Source organism: Acomys minous (assembly GCF_964271855.1).
Source record: "Acomys minous genome assembly, chromosome: 13".
NCBI lineage: Eukaryota > Metazoa > Chordata > Mammalia > Rodentia > Muridae > Acomys > Acomys minous.
In genome coordinates, this window is record NC_140495.1 from 61,047,277 (window position 1) to 61,068,885 (window position 21,609).

General features: G+C 50.8%; 1 protein-coding gene across 14 annotated transcripts in view; it reads right to left on the reverse strand.

Moving 5' to 3' along the window:
- The window catches only part of TRERF1 (transcriptional regulating factor 1), a 213,568-nt gene extending 192,804 nt beyond the window's left edge, over nucleotides 1-20,764 (reverse strand). For 8 of the 14 annotated variants that reach the window (XM_084752963.1, XM_084752962.1, XM_084752968.1 and 5 more), the window contains exons 1-2: nucleotides 17,454-17,587; nucleotides 16,939-17,024 (exon numbers count right to left, since the gene is read on the reverse strand). The gene's annotated coding sequence lies outside the window, so the exon portion shown is untranslated. Of the gene's footprint in view, nucleotides 1-16,938; nucleotides 17,025-17,293; nucleotides 17,357-17,453; nucleotides 17,588-17,675; nucleotides 17,771-17,814; nucleotides 19,703-20,593 lie in introns of those variants that run through there. The other 6 variants (XM_084752961.1, XM_084752969.1, XM_084752960.1 and 3 more) reach the window with 5 other exon arrangements.
- Nucleotides 20,765-21,609: the final 845 nt, after the last annotated feature.

The window sequence follows — 21,609 nt, forward strand, 5'->3', positions numbered from 1 at the left end:
GAGAAGAGGTTCCGATAGAAGACAGAGGGGCACAGAGAAGGGAGAAATGACAGCAACACACCATATACATGTATGAAATGGTCAACGAACTGTTTTAACCTTTTAAGAGAGCTCGCGAAAGGCTCAGCAGGTAAACACGCTTACAGCTTACAGCCAAGACCGCCAGGACCCGTGTGGTGGAAGCAGAGAACAGAGTCGGTTGTCCCTGGCCTTCATACATCCGTCATGGCACACACACCCACACACAAACCCGCCAGGCGGGACAGTGACATAATGGCACGCAGGCGCCTTAGGCAGGTGCATCTTGGGGGATTCAAGGCAGGTCCTCCTCTCACCAAAAGCAGGGAGCTGGAGAGAGAGCGCATCGGCTCAGAGCACTCAGAGCTCTTACAGAGGGCAGAACCTCCAGGACTCGTGTCAGAAGGCTCACAACCTTTTCAACTCCAGTTCCAGGGGATCCAGACACCCCGTTTCGGCTTCTATGGGCACCAGGAATACATAAGATACACATAGAAGCAGGCAGAGACATTCTACGCAGAAAACAAAAATAAAATAAATGAATCTTTTAAAAAAGACATGAAAGGAAGTAAGAAGTCATTATATAATAAATCTTAATTACATCGTTCTGAGCAGAACAAGATGGGCCCAAGCTTGATCTAGAATTATACAAGAATTGCAATCCTCAAGTCCGTTTTCACCATCTGGCTTTCACAGTAATGATTTCATATGTGTTGAGCTAATCTATCGACTGGCTCCACCAGAGAGGATGTGATCATTTCAAGGAAGCTACAAGTGTTCAAAGATGCAGTGAATTTCCCAAGTCACATAATGTCCTTTAGGTCTTGTTGAAAGTCTCCTCACCCCCAACCTGGACATCAAATGCCCCCACCCCACCTCCCCAATCCTACAGCCTAATCAAGGCAGGCCCAAGATCGTGGTCAGATCCAAACATTTTCTGGAAGTCAGCAGTGTTATGCCCCACGCATGCCCACAGCCCAGGCCCGGCCCTGACAGTCAACCCAGAAACCTTGTGATTGCAGAAAAATGTTACACAGAGGAGAAAGTTCTTTAGAATTCTCAAAACATTTTTGCAGCTTCTAGCTCATCTCAAAATAAGCCTTTCAGGAGCTGGGGCTGTAGCCGAGCGGGCAGAGCACTTGCTTACCATGCACACAACCCTGGGTTTGATCCCCGGCTCACATAAGCCAAGGGTGTGCTAGTGCTCACCTGTCATCCTAGCATTGGGGAGGGAGAGGAGGGAGACCAGATGCTCAAGGTCACCTTTGTCCATATAGAAAGTTCTAGGCTAGCCTGGGCTGCAGGAGACCCGGTCTCCAAACAAACAAGTAACAAACGTTTCATTCAGGAAATCCGAGGATGAGGAAAATAAGGCTCCGGGGAGCTAAACTGCCCAGGAACAGCCTGGAGAGCCAATGTGGCAGCCTATCTGCCACATCCCAGTGTCTATACTGTTGAACAGAACTGAGGCCAGGCTGACTTACATGCTAACCAAAGGCACTCTAAGGAAGTGAGGAAAGCACCTGCTCTTACAGTCACCAGGTCTCGGTTTCTGGATTTGAATCTCTGCCCTGCTGTTTACCAGCCACGAGACCTGAAGCCGTCCTCTTAACTCCTTTGTGTCCCCGTTTCTCCGCCTGTGCAATGGTTAGGCTCACACCGACGCCTTCATGACAATGCCCAGAGGGCAGATGAGGATGGTGCGCCTCTAAGTGGCTCTTCCATTTTCCAATGAGTCCTGTCCCCCAAACACTCGCAAGTGAGGTTGATGTGGCCGAGCACGCTGCCTTGGCTTTTCTAAAGAAGAAAAGGATCCTCCTGTGCCAGTCCAGCCTCTACCTCTGGCACCCTGGATCCTCTTAAACTGCTTCCAAGAGCCTTCTTGACGGATCTCTAATTTAAACTCCCTTTTAACGCCGCCGTGTACAAGCTGTTAAATTCAAGTTCCTGAAAGTGTCCTCTGGAAGGGCCCAGAAAGGGTTGAAGAGGGGGGGATGGCTGGATGCCCAACACTGCCTTCCCAGCTGCTCCTCACACTCCATCGTTGTGGGGTTTCAGGCTGTGATGTCAGAGCTCAAGGCACACCCAGGAGGGAAGCAAGAATAAGCTGAGCCCAGGAGGAAGGCAGGGGACAGAGGCCTCCCGCCCACGCTCACGGGCCAAGGGAGAGAGACTGGGGCCTCAGAGCGAAAGGGGGGAATGAGACTGAGGGACACAGAAGGAAAGGGAAACTTCCTCAGCGGAACCTCCCTGAAGCCTCCACCATGGAGAGGCGGGGCAAAGGCCAAGCCACTCTAAGGTGCCTCCTCCCCTACCATGGCCATGTTCTTTCTTGCCCATTGGTTGGCCAGCAGGCTCAACTCCTGCCCCAGTTACTGTTGGGGCTTCTCAAAGTCTCAGTGTGTTAAAGGTTTGCTCCTCAGAGTGGCACTGATTGAAGGGTGTCTTAAGAGGTGGGGCCTGGGGGCTAGAGAGATGGCTCAGTGGTTAAGAGCATGGACTGCTCTTCCAAAGGACCCGGGTTCAATTCCCAGCACCCACATGACAGCTCACAACTGTCTGTAACTCCAAGATCTGACACCCTCACAGAAACATACATGCAGGCAAAACACCAATGCACATTAAATAAAAATAAATAAATTATTTAAAAAAAAAAAGAGGTGGGGCCTGATGGGAGATCTCCAGTCACTGGGACTATGCAGGGGAAGGGGAAAGTGGGATGTTCTTTTGCCTCCAACACCTACCCTGCTACATGCTGTCCCCCCACAGGCCCAAAGACCAACAGGGTCACCTACCCTGCTACATGCTGTCCCCCCACAGGCCCAAAGACCAACAGGGTCAGTCAATCATGATCTTGAACCTACAAAATGTGGGCTGTGCTGGGGATACAGCGCAGGGCCGGGACATTCGCCTGGCACGTACCGGAAACACACAAAGTGTGAGTGAGGAGAAAACTGTCCTTTTTATACGTTAATCATTACACATACTCAGCACAACCTCTCAAAAGTGAATTTTCTAAAGCCAGGACTCTGCCGGTTGCATTGCTCGACACATCCCCCTAGCTCCAAACATCTTAGTAACTCCCATAAGACCAAAGTCCCACCTTCTAAAGAAAAGGATTTATTTTACTTTAATTATATAAGAGCAGAGCATGCTCTTAACCTCGAGCCCATTTCTGCAGCCCCCTTGCCTCTCGTTACTTAGACTTTATTTGCACCAGGACCCAAGCCGAGTACTGGGACACAATGAGACAAAGCTTGTGTCCTTGCAAAGCTGAGAGTCCCAGAGTGGAGACAGGCCCGTGAAGTGATGATCACTGTGATCTAGCTGGGCAAAGGAAGCCCACAAAACCCTTAGGGAAGGCGTCTGGAATAAGAGAGGGTGACACGGTCTTGCAGGAAAGGGAGAAGCCCCGCCCCCACCCCCGTCCACCCCGCCTCCAGCAGACAAAGCTGAGACCCAGCACAGCCTCCACCAGACTGTCTGCACAAGTATGAATGTGTTCTGTCCCCCAGCTCTGTCTGATAGGATAGCCCCCAGCTCGTGGACCCAGAGCACTGGATTTTAAACCTTATTCAGCTTTTTTTTTTTTTAAGATCGATTGATTGATTATACAGTGTTCTACCTACATACACATTAACACCAGAAGGGGGCACCACATCCCAGTATAGATGGTTGTGAGCTACCATGTGGGTGCTGGGAATTGAACTCAGGACCTCTGGAAGAGCATCCAGTGCTCTTAACCTCTGAGCCATCTCTCCAGCCCTTTAACTTTCTTCAAGATTTAATGAATTTAAATGTCAATAGCCATTCGAAGCTTGTGGCTGTTTGTAATAGAGAGCAACGGCCCAGGGCATTAAAGGGCAGGTGATGGAAAAGGAAGCGAGAACTAATGTTGTTGCCCCTTAAATTCATAGCTTGACATTTGAACCCTGAATGTGATCAGGTCACTGGAATAAGCTCTCATGCACGCGACACTTGTTTCTACAGAAGAACTTCAAAAGGACTGCCTGGCCTCCACCCCAGCCCTCCATGATGTCGAAACAGGCTGGTACTAGATACTTAAGCTGCACACACACTGATCTTGGCCTCCCTACTAAGAGAAATAACTATCATTTGTGCCACCCGGCGTGGGGTACTTCTGCTAGAGTGGTTTGAGAGAGCTGAGATGAACAGGTAAACCTTGAAGCTGCACAGGGCTCTCTCCTCGAGGCCAGGTCTGTCTGGATTCACACAGTCACCATGTCACCTACCCGGGCCTGCATCGAGTCTACGGAAAAAGGCCCTGCTGACTCCGCACAGCCCCTTTCACGTACCGCCTCTGAGATGGTGGCCGTGGCTACACTACACAGTTTCTTGCAGGCAGGTGCAGCTACTGTCCTGTTTCTGTGCCCTCCTCAGTCCTCCACTAGACCCTGAGCTCCTCCGTTTCCTCCGGATGGTTCCAGCCGCTGGAACAATTCTGGTCCCCGGCAACAACTCAATAAACATTGGATGAACAAATAGAGACGGGAGAGTGCTGACTAGCCTCTTCTCAACAAGGATCTGAGACCCTCACTTGGGTCCCTAGAACGGAAGACTTCCATAAGCAAGGGTGCCCAGCGCTCTACCAATAGCTCTCAACAGACGGCTTCAAGGGTCTTTCCAGGGACCCTACTCTGTTCTCAGAAGCTATGGGTCAGTTCATAACAAGTGACTCCCAGGATCCGGTCTCCGGGGCCGGTCCAGGACTTAGGCAAGGACTCCACAGTAACTCCTAAGGGAGTTACTGCAGTGGGCTGTGCCTCGGTTTCCCCAAAGGGAAGAAAGTGAGCATCATGTCGGCCTCTTATAATGAATGGTAAGGGTACAGAATGACTATGCTGGCTGGGTGTGGTGGCGCACGCCTTTAATCCCAGCACTCGGGAGGCAGAGGCAGGCAGATCGCTGTGAGTTCGAGGCCAGTCTGGTCTACAAATCAAGCCCAGGACAGCCAAGGCTACACAGAGAAACCCTGTCTTAAAAAAAAATGACTATGCTTTCTGCACAAGACCCCCGATACACAGTCAGCCTCTTATAATGAATGGTAAGGGTATGGAATGACTAAGCTCTCCACACAAGGCCCCCACACACAGTGAGTACTCACAAGAGGAGCTGCCAGTATTAAAGTGGCCCTGTACCCCCTGATTCTGACATCCCAGGGACTGTACAAATTCCTGAACCCCCTAAAAACACACCTACCCTTCTGTTCTCTGAAATGGAAGATAAAACCCAACTTCTTACTCACAAAGTGTTGCCTAAATGCTCCCTTTGTTCCCAAGAGAAAATGTATTTTAATTCCTTCTAACTTCAAAAAATAAATCACATGGTCCCCGCTGCATTTTAGGGTAGCAGGGGTGGTGAAGGAAGCAGAGAAGCCCCAGCCAGCGGCTTCCAAAAGGTTACAAAATGATGGGAAAAAGAAAAGGGCGAAGGCAGCCAGAGGGGGGGTGCAAAGGGGAGGTGGAAAGAATCCCCAGAGTTTCTGCCCTTATTGAATACCCCAACTCTCGAGGCCGCTCCGCCGCCCCCTCCTCCTCCACGTGGGCTGAGCTCTGCTAATGAGAGCGCGAAGCCCTGCCTGCACTGCCGCAGTCATGGTTTCCCCGTTGCATTTTTACATGCCTGCTGCTTTATCAGAGCCATAGTAGACATATATTTTCAATAAATCCCTTCCCTCCCCTACCCCTCCCGGAACTCTGAGCTCTCCCCGGAAATGTTGCTCCCTGGGCTGCTCCCCTCCTCCCTCCCTCCCTCCCTCCCTCCCTCTCTCTCTCCCTCTCCCTCAGCACAATCCCTACCCCACAGCACAATGAGTTCCACTAATCAAAACAGAGAGGAAAGAGAGGAAAAAAGGAAAATGGAAAAATCACAGCTGCTAAAACGCAGCATTCGCGGAGAGTCCAAGCCCTCCACATTTTTCTGCAGGAAGCGTTTGGGGCTTCAAGGACGCGGCGCCCCTCCCCTGTCAGAAAGCTTTTGCAGAGTTGCTCAAAGGGGGAGGAGGAGGGGGCGGGTGAAGAAATCTAATATTCCCTCTTTCCTATTTTGACTAAGCCAGCACAGACAGAAATATAGATAAGGCCTTGAATAACTGATTTAACAAAATGTCAGTTATCGAGGGGGGTTGGGGGAAGGGATGGTATTTGCATTCAAGGGCTCAAGTTGAGCCATGCTACAAGGCCACAGCAAGGCTAGGCTAGGCACTATAGCTCTGCTCTGCTTTCCCCCACATCAAGAACCAATGGAAAGAAAAGCACAGATTTTATTTTTTTTTAATTTATTTTTAAATAGAAAAAAAAATCTGATTCTTACATAAGCACGAATACAGTACCAACCAGTGTCAGGCTGTGTGAGAGATGCTGGGGTGGGATGGGGTGCAGAGCGGAGAGGTGACCCAGTTCTGCCCTCCCCAAACTCCCAGTCTAGAAGTGGTAAATTTGAACAGACTGATGCGCAAGCCGAGCACAGCAGGGGCCCCAGGACCTTGGCCTGTAGGGCACCCTACAGTGCTGCCCCAAGACACAGACCTCCTGACACCCAGGGAGTGGGTGTTTCCAGCAGACATCATCAGATCCCACTCTGGCTTGTAATGAGCTAGCTAGCGCTATTCAAAAGAAAAGAAACCCCTGGGGGTCCTCACCATCAACCTCGGACAGACATGTGTTGGACCAGCTAAAAAAGCCAAGGTGCGCGCCAGCCCAGAGCTCTGTGAACCAGCCTCCGGTTTCGTTTTTAAGGGTGTGCTCCACTTCCTATGGTTATGAACACTTCAGGGGTACACTCAAGTGACACTCAAATTTCCTTGCATATCAACTTTTATCTTTTGGGGGATTTCGGACTGCTCCTCAAAGACCAAAAAGAGTCCTTGAAGGACTTATGCTATGACAATTACATACCGATCCAGGGGCCCTTATAATGGATGGTATGAAACGGCAAGCCAGCTGCATTAGGAAAATGAGTGCGCCTCACGCAGTGAACTGTCCAGAGCCCTGTTACATCCCAAGGTCGGAGCCCAAAGACCTGAGGCCACAGAAGCTGAGACCAGTCACTGACCTATATGCTAGCCCATTGGAAACCAGCTGCCACCTCGTCAAAATCAAGTTTTGGCCTTAACTGCAAGAAACCAGGCGGCTATGTATTTCAGAATAATGGAGCCAGGCAATCTGGGTTTCAAAAAAAACGTTAACATGAGGCCAGGACTGCAGCGGTGGCTCAGTGGTTAAGAGCACTGGCTGCTCTTGCAGAGGACCTGGGTTCAATGCCCAGCACCGAGGCAGCAGCTCACAAGCATCTGTATAACTCCTGTTCCAGAGGGCTCCCCACCCTTTTCTCTCGCCTCCAAGGGGCACAGCATGTGTGTGGTACACAGACACACACACACGGGCAAACACCCATACACAAAAAATAAATTAAAAATGTGATGCTCACACATGCTTAGATCTCTGGTAGATTAGGGCCGCTGTCGTGGGAGGCCTTAGCGCTCACCACCTTCCCAGCTTCCTTGACCCTGTGCCTATGTTTGTGCCACATTCTTATTGAATATGGCACAGTCCTCTCTGAAACAGACATCATATGCACAGGCCAGAACATATATTGCCCCACCAAGCCAAATCAGCAACCTGTATGTTGTTTTTTTGTTTTTGTTTTTGGTTTTTTTTGTTTTGTTGTTGTTGTTGTTGTTGTTGTTGTTGTTTGTTTTTTGTTTTTGTTTTTTTTCCCCCCTCTGGTCATGAGACAAGGGCTCATAATGTAACCTCTGCTGGTCTAGAATTTACTATGTACCCTGGCTAGTCTGGAGCTCACTATGATTCGCCCACGCCCTACCAAGTGCAGGGGTTACAGGCCTGTTCCCTCACGCTCAGCTTTCAACCTTCTTCCTTTAAAGAAGTTGGGTTTTTGTTTGTTTGGGGTTTTTTTGTTTTGTTTTTACATTTATTTATTCTCAAGGAAGGGCATGGTGCACACGTGGAGGTCACAGGACAACCTGCAGGCGTCAGTTCTCCTGCCACAGAGTGAGCGCCAGAGCCTGAATTCAGGTCTGCAGGCACCATGCCGCTGAGCCATCTAACTAGCCCTCAATTTTTTTTTTTAAACTTACTTCTTTTCTTGTCTTTTTAACTTATGTATTGTATATATAGGTGTCCTGAAGGTAAGAGGTCAATTAATAGGAATCTGTTTTCTCCTTCCACACATGTGTCCCAAGGAACTCAGGTGGACAGGGTTAGCAGCAGTCATCCTCCTGAGGCCTCCAGCCAGCCCTCGGTCATTTTCTTCTGCTGTTTGTTGATGCTGTTTGGGGGTATTCTGACTCTTTTTTTTTTTCAAAGACAGGGTTTCTCTGTGTAGCCTTGGCTGTCCTGGACTCACTTTGTAGACCAGGCTGGCCTTGAACTCACAGAGATACGCCTGCCTCTGCCTCCCGAGTGCTGGGACTAAAGGCATGTGCCAGCAGGCCCGGCTTATTCTGACTTGCTTTTCATTTTATTTGATTTGGATTTTTTTTGAGATAGGGTCACACTACATAGCCCAGGCTGGCCTCAAACTCAATACCATCCTCCTGGCCCCCAGCCAACTGCTGGAGTTAGAGATATGAATCACTCTGCCCGGCTGTCCTCAGCCATGGAGAATCTAACACTTCCCACTGTTGTCTGGAGACTCCAACAAGCCAAGCCAAAGAGCATTCAGGACTTCAGAATCCTAGGCAACCGTTATGTCAGCGTGCCGTGCACTTCCTCACGAGCTCTCCCGCTTCATCAGGAGCCTCCCTCTCACCAGTAACATCCAACTGATACTCAGGCCCTGCTGTCTCAAACAACATGCACTCTCCACATAAATACAGGAAAACGCTTCATCCGGGGTGTGATGAAATCTCTCTGGCCATTCCAGGCAGTGAGATCAAGGGAGCCCAGTCTGCCAGCCTATATCCTCTTTCGGGTGCCATTAAAGTTTTTCATCACGAAAATAATTTTAATGTAAGCAATTCAAGCCTTGCCCTCCAAGGTGGGCAGCAGGAGTCCACGTGCACACAAGGGGTTTCTAAAACTGGAAATGACTGTCAGGCGTGGTGGCGCATGCCTTTAATCCCAGCAGAGGCAGAGGCAGGCTGATCGACGTGAGTTCGAGGCCAGCCTGGTCTACAAAGTGAGTCCAGGAAAGCCAGGGCTACACAGAGAAACCCTGTCCGGAAAAAGAGAGCCAAGCAAGCCCTGCAACTTGTCCTCTTGTTTGCACAGGTATGTGTGATTCACACATACACACAAACATAAGCACATTAAATTAATTAATTAGATATAAACACAGATGCATGCATGTCTAGAGCCACACCCAGCCTCCTTGGGTAAGTTCAAGGTTTCCCTGCACACGATTCACGCGGCTCTTTGAGGAACAAACCAAATCTGTGTGTGTCCCTTCGGATAGGCGGGTCTCACATTCTGCCTACTGAGTTGGGGTTTGAACCCAGAGTTTTGAGTTTGAGTCTTGATTGGCATTTCTCAGCCACCATTTCTGATGCCAAGCTTCGGGCCATAAAAGCAGCCTCAAATCAAGAGGACAGAACAAAACCCCAAACCGAAAGTGACGACAAGGAGGGAGCGGGAGAGGGAGGAGACACCCAGAGCAGTTTTAGGAGAGGCTCTGGGAACTAAGGAAAGTTTCCAGCTTCACATCCGATGAGAAGACCAGCCGCAGCACAGGCTGCCTTTTTGCGGTCTGACTGGCTGATGTCTCTCAAAGTCCATGCCTTGTCTGGATTCCACCTCACACAGCTGTAGGAGGGGAGGAGACAGTTGGTATCGCCCTCCTGTTAGAGATGCCAGACAGCTGGGAAGACAAGTGGACCTCCTCCTCACCCACCCACCTGACACGTAGACCCCACAGTCAGGGGCCGTCTTAGATGGCACAGCTTGTTGTAATGATACACTTTTGTGAAAGGCGGTACGAATGAGAGGCACGTGTTCACACTGGGTTATGTGCAGCTCAGACTGGCCCATCCACTGTGGGTCCTCCTGCCTCCAATTTTCCTGCTGGTATTTGAGGTGTGGGTACCACCTCGCCGAGCCGATGCAGTCAGTGGTAGGGACTAAACCCAGGGCTCCATGCACAACAGGCAAGCTCTTTACCAAATGTTTAAGTGGGTTTTTGTTTGGTTGGTTTTGTTTTCAAGCTTCCTGCTCAAAACGTATAGCACAAGGCCTCGCCTCTTGAGCAGGGCTGCGAAAATCCTCAGAGGACTTTTTCTAGTCATACTTGGCTAATAAATCTAATGTTAGAACCAAAAGAATTAGCTGAAGACTCTTTTCCTTAAGCAAAAGTAATCTGTTTCTTTCCCGTGCTGCTCAGAAAATGCAGTCAAATGACCAGAAAAATGCAGTGTAAATTTTGATGCAGTTTTAACCCTTGGAGTAGCTGGCCAGTCCTAAGAGCCAGGACCCTCCCTCCCCAAGGACAATGCAAGCTTAGCCTGGGGTACGGGAAAGGGGAGCACAGTTCCGCAGCCCTCACAGAGCTCCCGCCCGGCTACCCACACCTTCACTCTGGCTGTGCCCTCAGTATAGGATGGAGAAGATGTCACTCCCCCCCTACAAAACCAGATCGTCCCCCTCAGACCTGCTGGACAGCTTTTCTCGGCTGAGCCAGCCCATTTCTCTAAATCAATCAACCCTACCCACTGATCTCCCCCATCATCCCTTTCAGCACGGAACCAAACAAACAAAAACAGCGTCTTCCCTGCACAGGTCCTCCAGCCCCCAGCCCATCTTTCTTGCCTTCTCCATCATGAACCAATGTGATGGAGAAGCTGGCGATCTGTGCTGTACAGAGCCACCCTGGGCCTGTTGAAGCCACCCCCTGCCCCTCCAGTCCTCTGCAACTTGCTCCTGCTTCATTGCAGACGCCTCTCACCGTCACCCACAGGCTGCACTTTGTCCGGTCCAGCAGCGTCTTCTCTGGTCTTATCAGCTTCCTAAGGATGAAAAGTCTTTACTTCCCGCCCCCCCCCACGCCCTCAGGGCCAGGGGAGGCCAAAGGACAACTTTAGGGAGTCAGTGCATCAGTTTTCTCACTCCATGATGCGGTCCCTCTCGCTGGCCCTTCATGAGCATCACAACACACACACACACACACACACACACACACACACACACACACACACAAAGAATCTTTTTTCTAATTGGTTAAAAAAAAAAAAAAAGAAGGGCTGGTGGTGTAGCTCACTTGCCTAGCATGTGGAAGGATTTATTTAGGTTTCACAATAAAATAAAAGACAGATATCCTAATCTTCCCAAGACCCACTGGGTTCCGAATGGCCATCCCAGACTCTCCCCCCCCCCCGCCCCCTTTCCCCCCCCCCCACCCCACCCCCTTATCTATGGCCTGTCCTAGCTTCCTGCAAATCTAAAGCTTGCCGTGCAGATGCTCCTCTGCATGGCCACCCCGTCTTCTCTCGCCCCACTCCTCAAGGAGGCTGCCTTAGGTCTCCGGTCTGCTCACTACTTCCCCAGAGCATTTTTCACCATTTGCAGCCACCACTTCTGCCCATGCCAGGAGTGAGGGGTGTGGGCAGAGAAAGAGAAATTGCCAGGATTCCCAGCCCCTTAATGTGACTGGCAAATGGCATGTGCTCAATAAAGAATAAGTTAACTGGGGCTGGAGCAATGGCTCAGCCATTAAGAGTTCTGATCGCTCGTGCGGAGGACCGAGGTTTAATTCCAGCACCCACCGGGTGACTCACAATCATCCGGAACTCCAGTGCCAGGGAATCCAGCGCCTTCTGCTGGCCACTGAGGGCACCAATCATGCACAAGAGACACAGAGACACAAGAAGACAAAAACACTCATGCACATTAAAAAAAAAATCTTTTAAAAAGAAAGAAAAAGAAAAAGTAGCTGCTAAATGTGTAAATGAAAACCAGAGCTTCTCAAAGCAGAAATAAGAAGAAGAAAAAAAGATACCACATTATGTGTCCCCCAAATTTTCACAACCATTTAGACCCAAAGGTCTTTTTCCCCTCTCTTCCTCTAAAAATATTTTCAAAGTCAGTAGCCCAGTAGTCCAGTGTGTCTCACACCATTCCTCATCCTCTATGAGGAAACAAACAAACAAACAAACAAACCCAAATACTGATTTCCTGAGACCAAATTCCTGTAAGTGGCTACTTTGAGCATTTGAAATTCTTAGAAAACATCACTGGACATGGGGGGTGCACACTTGTAATCCCAGCACTTGGGAGGCAAAGGCAGGTGGATCTCTGTGAGTTCGAGGCTACAAAGTGAGTCCAGGACAGCCAGGGCTACACAGAGAAACTCTGTCTTGAAAAACAAAAAGAAAGAAAGAAAAAAAGAAAGAAAGAAAGAAAGAAAGAAAGAAAGAAGACATCACAGAGGGGTTTCTTTGGTAGTTGTATCTGTCTTTTAACTCAGAAAGATTTCCTAAAAGAGTCATGGGACAACTTGCATACAAAGACTTTACTATCTGTTCAAATCGCAGACCTGGGGGGACGCTCAGTGAGTAAAGTGACAGCTGCACAAGCTTGAGGAACGGGGTTCAGATCCCCAGCTCCCAAACAAACAAACAAACAAACAAAGGACCCTAAATCATAGGTGGCTGTAATCCCAGCGCTAGGCAGGTGGAGACAGGCAGACGGATTCCTGGAGCTCACTGGCCAGCCACTGAGTTAAAGATCTCTAGACTCAGTGAGAAATTCTGTTTCAAAATTAAAGTGAAGAGGGCCAGAGAGAGAGCTGACTAGGTAAGGGGCCATGCCACCAAGACTCACCACCTAAGTTAGATCTCCAGAACCGGCTCCCACAAGTTGTCCTCTGACCTGCACACACACACTTACACACACGTGCGCGCGCACTCTCACACTCACACACACACATACACTCACACTCTCACACACACTTGTCTCACACGTGCACACACTCTCTCCCACACACAGACACACACTCTGACACACACACATGCAGCAGTACACATGTACACAAATAAAGTTAAATTAAAAAAAAATAAAGCAACAAAACAACTGAGGGAGACACATAGCTAATGTTGACCTCTGGCTTGCTCATGTACACATTTGTGCACATGTGAACACACACACACACACACACACACACACACACCCCACCCTAAACATTGCCCAGTATCTACAATCCGGCTGGTTTTAGTCCCTTTCCTACAGGGAAAAAGAACATCTCAACTACGTTTTAGTTTCACCAGTTACCCTCCACTATGAAAGTTAACCCACGAGGATCCCTCAAGACTGCAGCCCTCGTCCGTCCTCAGCCACACAGTTTGTTTTGGTTTTTGTTTGGTTGGTTGTTGTTGTTGTTGTTGTTGTTGCGTTGAGAAACGAGCAGGAGTTGGTGCTGCTCCACGCAGGACACAGCCCGAGGTCCAGAGCACCTGTCTGGATCCTTCCAGACTTTGTGTGTTAATATGCAAAGCCAGTAAAACGTCAAGAGCTTCTCCCCGGAAATGCCCACACGGCATGAGGGCCCCTGGAAGTGAGCATACGCCGTTAACAAGAACCCCATCTCTACTCGCGGAACCCCATCTCTACTCGCGGAACCCCATCTCTACTCGCGGATCGAGACAGCCCACACGTGACTTCTTCTTTAACTGTTAAGCAGGCAAGGCCACACTGAGCTTCTCCTCCCCAAAGCTACCTGCTGCCTGGGAGCAACAGCTTAATTAACCTCAAGCTTGACTAAGCATTAGATCATCCAGCCAGCTGGCTGGAAAGGAGACTTCTAAGATGAACTGAAATTATTTTGGGTGCTTGAAAGTACAAGCTCCCTCTCCATTAACACATATAATTAGGATTTAAAAAAAAAAAGATATCTATAATAGGGTTGGAGAGGAGGCTCACCAGGGAAGAGCATCCACTGGTCTGGAAGAGACAACCTGAGTTCGAGTCCCAGAAGCCACAAGAGAAGGTCCACCACTGCCTGGAACTCCAGCTCCAGGGGACCCCACACATCTGGCCTCCTCAGGCACCCGCACTCTCATGCACACATATCCACATGCAGACCCGTGCACATGTGAGCATCAAAAGACAATGGTAAATGAATGAATGGCTCGGCCACAGTGGCAGGCTCTCCTAAGTAATGGCTTACACGTTGGCACGGTTGCCAGGCTGCTCAAGAGCCTTTTGTGGAATGCCAACATACAAATCCATTTCTCCATGAGAAGACAAAAAAACAGAAGTTAATCAACTCGCCCCAGTCCATGAAGCAATTTGGCCGTTGGCCCAGGAAGACACTGTCAAGAGCACTGGGTCTTCATTCCACATGACTCGAGTTTAAAGCCGGAACCCAAAGATCTATCCTTTTAAAAATAATAATAATAAAAAGAACCCCCTAAAAAGAAACTGGTACCCTATCCATTTTCAGAGACACCTTGGCCCTGCCTTGAGCATCCAGCCACCTTAGAAGTTCTGTCACTTTACAAACGCCCACAAACTTGAACTTAAGTACAAAATGCAAGACAGTTTTAGCACTTCTTGCCCCATCGACCTCACAGAGAGTTCTTCTATGCACCACCCCTGCCCCCAGGAACACACACACACACACATACAAACACACACACATACACACTGTGTTCTTACCATCAACCTATCCATCAAAGAAGGAAAAGAAAACTCTAAATAAGCTTTATTTTCATGCCCACACATTTTTATATACATAAGACAGAAAACAACACCCTGTCCCCTCTCCCTGTCCCCTTTCTACAATTTAAACTCTGAGCTCAATAAAAACCACAGTACTTTCTGCACAGTTCATCAAGAGACTGTTTTCACAGCAAGCTCTACGTAAATGCTCTCTGGTATTAGCAAACGCCTGCTATGTGGACGCCTGCTTACCAAGCTGTGAAAGGACCCATGTTCACTCTGGAACCTGCAAAATTAATCTGTGCCTATAATGCATAAGGCATAGACACTCCCTCCCTCCCTCCCTCCTTTCCTCTCTCCCTCCCCGCCCTCCTCCATGTCAGCCTGGCTTCTAAACAATCAGTTGGCGAAAATGGACATGCCTAAAAGGGCGGGGCCCAAAGGGGTGTGTCACTCGGGGTATCAATTCCCGTAAATCAAATCCTGACAATCGTCACAATATTTTAAAAAGAATGAGTTATGATGCTCGGGCCTTCAAACCTTTATTACCATGAAAACATTCTCAGTTGAATGGGGGGGGGGGGTTGCTGTGACTTGATTAATGGCTAAGGCAAGACAATAAAATAAATCTCATAAATGTTAGGAGGGTGAAAAAATCCTGAATGACTGTTCTTGGCTCCCAGGTTAGACATGTAAATAATTCCACCCTGGCATAAACACACATGAGGAATTCTTATTTACTCTCCCAGCACACACACCAATCCGGCTCAGCTATTCCCAGGGTTAAAGATAACAGCTAATTTGTTTCTCTAATGCCTAGTTGGGAACCTGTGGTAGGCTGCACTAATATTTCTAACTAGCTCAACTCTCAAACTAGCAAATTGTCAAGCCCTCAATTCTGAAATCTGATGGTAGGAAGGAAAGGAGGAAAAAAACTGAACTATCAGTAACATAAAGAGAGGGTTTTTGTTTTGTTTTATTTTAACCCATTTTTCCTTTCTAGACTCAACACCTGTTTACAGCACTAAGGAAAGCTTAACCGACTTTAAGTTAACCCCTGTGTGGTTGGTTATCCCTTAACCCTGCTAACCAGTTCCTGGCCAGACCCTCTAGGGCTCAAATTATCCTGGTCAAGTTCAACTCCCAGCACCAGCACCCATCAAAGTAAAACTATCGGCAGAAAGCAGCAGGCCGAGTGCCAAGAAAGCAAGCAAGGAGAGGCAGAGCCTGCTGGGTTAACCAGCTAAGTGCTGGCTGGCTCCTCCAGCACCCTGCCCCCGGGAGCCACAAAGCACATCTCCACCCAGAACTCCTTGCAAGAAAAGTACGAATGGTGCAAAAGATTGATACCAACTGGGGGACCACTTAAAACTCCATTCTTGAAAGAAAAAGTCACCTCTATTGCCTGAGGAAAAGAGCACCGCAAACTGCTTCTCCCAGGCATGTTCTGCTGCCGTCCTGGGCCATGCCTGCCCTGGTCACTCATTAAGCATGACTTCCACACACTTCACAAAACAGTCCAGAGCCGCCAAAGACAGAGCACTGACTACAACACAACACTTCACTTGCCAAAGCAACATTTGTCTGGGGAAAGAGTTTTGACAGCGTGCTGACTCTGCCGGGCAGGGGAAGGCACAGGGAACCCAAAGGCATTTTCTTAGTTAACCCAAGGATGGCCAGGCACACAAGCTCCAGCCAGGTGCTGTCCGCCTGCCTCCGACGGTAAAACGGTGGTTTGGTTTGTAATTTCTGCTTCTTCAGCCCCACCGGCAGTAACTTCTCAGACTCCCAAACTGAAGTTGGGGAGCGAAGAGGCAAGTTCGCCTTCTTACACACTTCTCCCACCTGGGTGGCCACACTTACTTCTGGGAACTACCCAGCCCCCACAGAGCCCGCAGACTCACATATATACACATATGCATCATGTCAAAAACCCCAAAAGGCACATCCCTAGGGTCCTGCGGTTTCTTGGCTGGAAGAATGGAGGCTTTATAATATACCAGCCTTCAATTTCAAACCCACCACTGACACCCTTCAAGCTGGGGTTTGCCAGTTACACCGCCCACCTCACCCCTCCCCCTTTGCCGGGATGCTGAGCCCGGAGAGGGAACAGGGAGGAAGGCAGGGCAGGGAAAGGCCCCTGCTAATGTACTGAAAGTAAAGAGGCCGCGGGAGACTTGTCTTTCTCCGTCCCCCATAGGCTTCCCTCCGCACCCCACCCCCATCTTCCTACGGAGCATCCCCCCCCAACTAATTTTTTTAAATGAAACTTAATAAGCTTCTCTCCTACCTTGGCTGTTTCGGCAACAAGTGCCTGGGCAATCCGACCAGACGACCAATCTCCACTTGGGGGGGCGAGATGGGGGGCGAGCCGAGCTGATGGAGTAATTTCAATATTAATTTATGTCAGCCGCCTTCTCGCAGCTACTCATTTACAGTACTGCCCTCAGCCTGTAAACAAATATCGCTCCGCCAGGAAACATACTCCCCAGATGCAAGCCCCTCTCCCCAAGCAGGGAACCAGGCCCCTCGCCCCTCCCTCCCACAGCACGGCCCCCTCCCCCCCCGAATCCTGGGTGGGACGCTCAGGGTTTCCCAAAGCACCAACTCACCACCTTCAGCCACCACCCCAGCAAGAAACTTACTCGGTCCGGTCTACGCCTCAACCCTCCCTCCAGGAAATCTCCTCTCCATATGCATTCGGCCTCCCCGCAGGAAATCTGCTCCCCCCCTCCCCCCTTCTATATACATGCACACCCCCCCCCCTTTCTCCTCCCCACGCGCCCTCCCCGGCCAGAAACTTACTAGCTAGCAAGCAAGCGTGCAGGCTCTCTCGTTCTTGGAAACTTACTCCCAGATATAGCACCCACCAACACCCCTCTGTCTCCCCCTCCCCCAGGCCCTGTTCCCTTCCCTGCCCTCCAACTCCAAACTCTCCGCATCCAGCCACTCTCTCCCTCCCCGGTGGAAATTTGCAGCGCCGGGCTGCGCGCGTGCATCCACCCTCCTCCCCTCCAGGAAACTTACTCCCCATCTGCATGCACCGCCTCTCAGCCATCGCTTAGAGGGAAGGGGGTGTGCTGGGGAGACAGAAATACATATGTATCTCTCGCCCCTCCCCCGGCCGCAGCCCACTCAGGGCCGAGCAGCGCTAACCTGGCCTTACCTTTTTGCATGGCCCCCTCCCCGAGCCCTCGGGATCCGTTCCTCAGCACCCCAACCCACCCTCTTTCACCCATTACCCACCCCTAGCAACCGTTCCTAAGCTCCTCTCGGCCTTTTTTTTTTTTTTTTAAATCCAGGATGCAAATTCCTCCCCTGTCAGCAAATCGACTGTCAAATTATTTTCTTGCAAAAGGAGAAAGGCGGGGTGGAGGGGGGGGGGTCAAAAAAAGGGGGGCAGACAGGCGGGTAAAGGGAGGGAGAGGGACAGAGGAGGGGAGAGATATCCCTCCGCAGAGCTGGCGGCGGGCGGGGAAGCAGGAAGTAAGGTGTCCAGCGCGGCGGGTTCTCCGCCGCGGCCCCCGCCCGCCGCCCCTGTCCCCCGGGGCGCCGCGCTCCGGCAGGCGCGGGCCGCCCGGTGCATTGTTCGCAGCCTTCCCCCTCGCCGGTGCACGGTCGACTTTTTTTTTTTTTTTTCCGCGCTCTGCACTGTGTGTGCGTGAGCTTGCACCTTTTGTAAGCTGGCGAGTCTCTGGACGCGAGAGGATAGGGCCGCGAGCCGAGGACCTGTCAGTCCCCCAAGTGCAGCAGAGTCTCAAATCCGGGAAGGGGGTGGGGGAATAGAGGCCCCCTTGGGGTGGGAGGGGTGAGAGAGCAGCTTGGTGGCCGGGAAGCTGCCGCTTTCCCACCCCGGACCGGTTGCAGGATTGCTTCCTGCGTCGCCGTCGCGGTTATTGTAAAAGGCGCGTTGCAAATCTAACGACTCGGGTTGGGAGATTTTTGTTGTGTTTATTTAAAGATCTGCAAAGACGCTGAGGGCCAGGCGGACTGCAGGAAAGGACTGTGCCTCGAAACCTCACCACTACCATCACCACCGCATCCCGGTCTCTCTAAGGGCCTGGGGGTGCTCCCAGGAAGAGAACTGCGGGTTCTGGAGAAGCTCGCGCCTCCATCCTCTGCCCCTTGGGGGCAGGGAGAGGTCTCCATCTCCGCCGGGCCTGGGAGGGATGTTGCCTAGGAGAGAGGCGGGCAGGAGGGAGGGAGAGAGAGGAGGGGGCGCGGGTGCGGCCCTGCGTCCGCCCCTCGCCGTGCGCCATGACTGTGGAACGTGGTGCCGAGGAGGAGGGCCCGCCGCCGGGGGGCCGCCCGGGGCTGCTCGGCATTGGTTGCAGAAACCCGAGCCCTGGAGTCGCTCCCCCTCCTTGGGCTTGTCTCCTCCTCCCGCTCTGCGGGGGAAAACCGCTGCACCCAAACGGTGAGCAGCTGCGAGCAAGGGGGCAGGGCGCCGGCTGGCAGGCTAGCCCAGGGTTCGAACCCCCCTCGGGGGGCGCTGGCCCCGGATATGGGATTGGACCCGAACGAGAACTCATCCCCGGACTGCAGACTAGTCCAGGTGCCGGGACCCTAGCCTAACATCCCGGCACCCCCTGCTTCATTTCTGATCTGAGGAAACGTGCCCCAACTAATCAGCCACCTCAGGCTGATTAGACATCGATGTCCGCGGATCCGTAGGACAGCAATGTTATTTTTTATTTCTTTTTTTTTTCCACGAAGAAAAGTTACACCATCTTTTCCCTCCCCCGGTGTGAAGGAATCGTCGTGCCCTTTTCTCCCCAAATCTGGCGCGAAATAAGCCACTGCCCCCCCCCCGACCCATCCCACCCCCACTCGGGCTCCGGGTGTGGACAGGGCGGGAGAAAAACTATATGGACGCTTAAAGCATGAGGTCATGGGTTGAAGAGACTGCTGCCAAGAGCAGCAGAGGTGATGTGTATACGCGCGTGTGTGCGCGTGCGTGTGTGAGTGGGTGTGTTTGGAGGGGTAACGGTTCTCCATCTTCAGCACTGGAAAGCCCTCTCGTCTAATCCTGTATCCCGAATCAGAGAGACCTCCTGAAAGAAACAGAAAGGATCTCGGGTCTGTTTCGCCCAGTGAACCTCTGGCTGGTGCCCTGTTCTTTGACCTGAGCAAAGAGCCAAGGACAGAGGACAGGGTCGCAGGAGGCATAGCTCACACTTATTTTTCTCAATCCTCTTCTTCCATTGGGACTGCCGCCAGTCTCAAAACGCTGGAGTTGCACACCCCAGCTTACCGCCCCGTTAAACCTTACTGCTGGTCCCTCCCGGCTACTCAGAATAGAGCAGGTTCTGAAACACACACCCCACCCTCCCCCTGCGGGTTAGGGAGGTGGGGGGTATTTTGCCTCTGCTGCCGTCTCTCCTTTCAGGCTCTCACTGCTATGTTCCTGACGGGGGGGGGGGGGGGGGGGGGGGGAGGCGGGGAGGCAGTGGGAGGGGGAGGGGGTATCCCTAATCATTTTCCCACCTGGTTTTACTAGACCTTTGGGGCACTCAATATTCCAATCCAGTGTCCTATCTCCACGAAGCCTTCTAGAAGTTTCAACCATCATCTCTAACTCCCTGGGACGGAGGGCCTTTCTCGAGACCTCCTGGCAGCCTGGCTGTCACCGCCCTAAGGGAGGCCCTTTGCCAAGCTTGAGTGCCACCACTGGCTGTCCTGAGGCCTGCTGTTCCCTGAGGGAGTGGGCTTGGATCAAACCTTTGAACTCTTGGTTTCCTCAAGAGACCCTGGGAGGAAGCCGCGTTCTGCCCTACCTACAAACCTGAGCCCCTGCACCTCAGGCATCAGGACTCACACCCACACAAGACCAGAAGAGGAAAGGTCTCTAAACAAAAGTTCCTCCCTGGCCCAGATAAGAAACCCAAAAAGATAAGAGTCCTAGGCTGCTGCCGTGAGTAACTGGCCCCAGGTCACATACAGACCTTTAAGACTCAGGACTGTAGAGACTTGAGACCACAGGCTGCAGAAGGCTGGGGATTTGCTTTTTGCTGCTCCCTGGCCAGCTTACAAGGCCATGCTCACTTGGACCGCCTCAGTCACCCAGTCACCAGGAGCAGAGAGGCAGTGTTGCAGTCTATTTAACCCAGCAGACTTTGAGCAACCTCTCTGAAATGGTGGCACCTACAATAAATTAACAGGGTGAGGATCGAACGAGTTAATATTTACAAGCCTTAGAACACTGTGACGGGTCCTTGTTTGTTTTTAATGGAGTCCTGTCTCACACACACACACACACACACACACAGGAAAATTATGTCCCCAGAGTCTGACATTATTTAAGCAAAATTATCTGTGGCCTAAATGATTGGAAAACACCAATAAAGACATAGATAATAGATCGCATTCAGGCAATAAAATCACCTTTTTAAAAAAACTTTTATTCATTGTACGTGTGTATGGTTGGAGCATGGAGGTCAGAGGTTAGCTCATCTTCCACCAAGTATGGCCCAGGGATGGAAGTCAAGTCATCGGTCTTGGTGGAAGGCACCTTCGCTCATCAAGCCCTGTCACTGGCCTTGGTCAAGGAAATCAACTCTTAAAGGTAATCTACAGAGTGATTACCCCCTACAAGGTACTCAAGATACTCAACCCCCTACAAGGGCAATAGAGTTTTGGTCTATTTTGACACAGGACTGTAATTAAAATCAGTCTGTATTATACTACATACTTGATTTGTGGTTGGTTGGTTGGTTGGTTGGTTGGTTAGTTGGTTGGTTTGTTGGCTGGTGACAGAGTCATCCTACATAGCCCTGGCTAGCCTGAAACTTTATATGTAACCCAGGCTGGCCTAGAACTCACCAAAATCCACCTGCCTCTGCCTTCCAAGTTCTAGGATTAAAGGTATGCACCACCACAAACAAATATGGGTTTTTTTGTTGTTGTTGTTCGTGTGTGTGTGTGTGTGTGTGTGTGTGTGTGTGTGTGTGTGTGTGGTGGT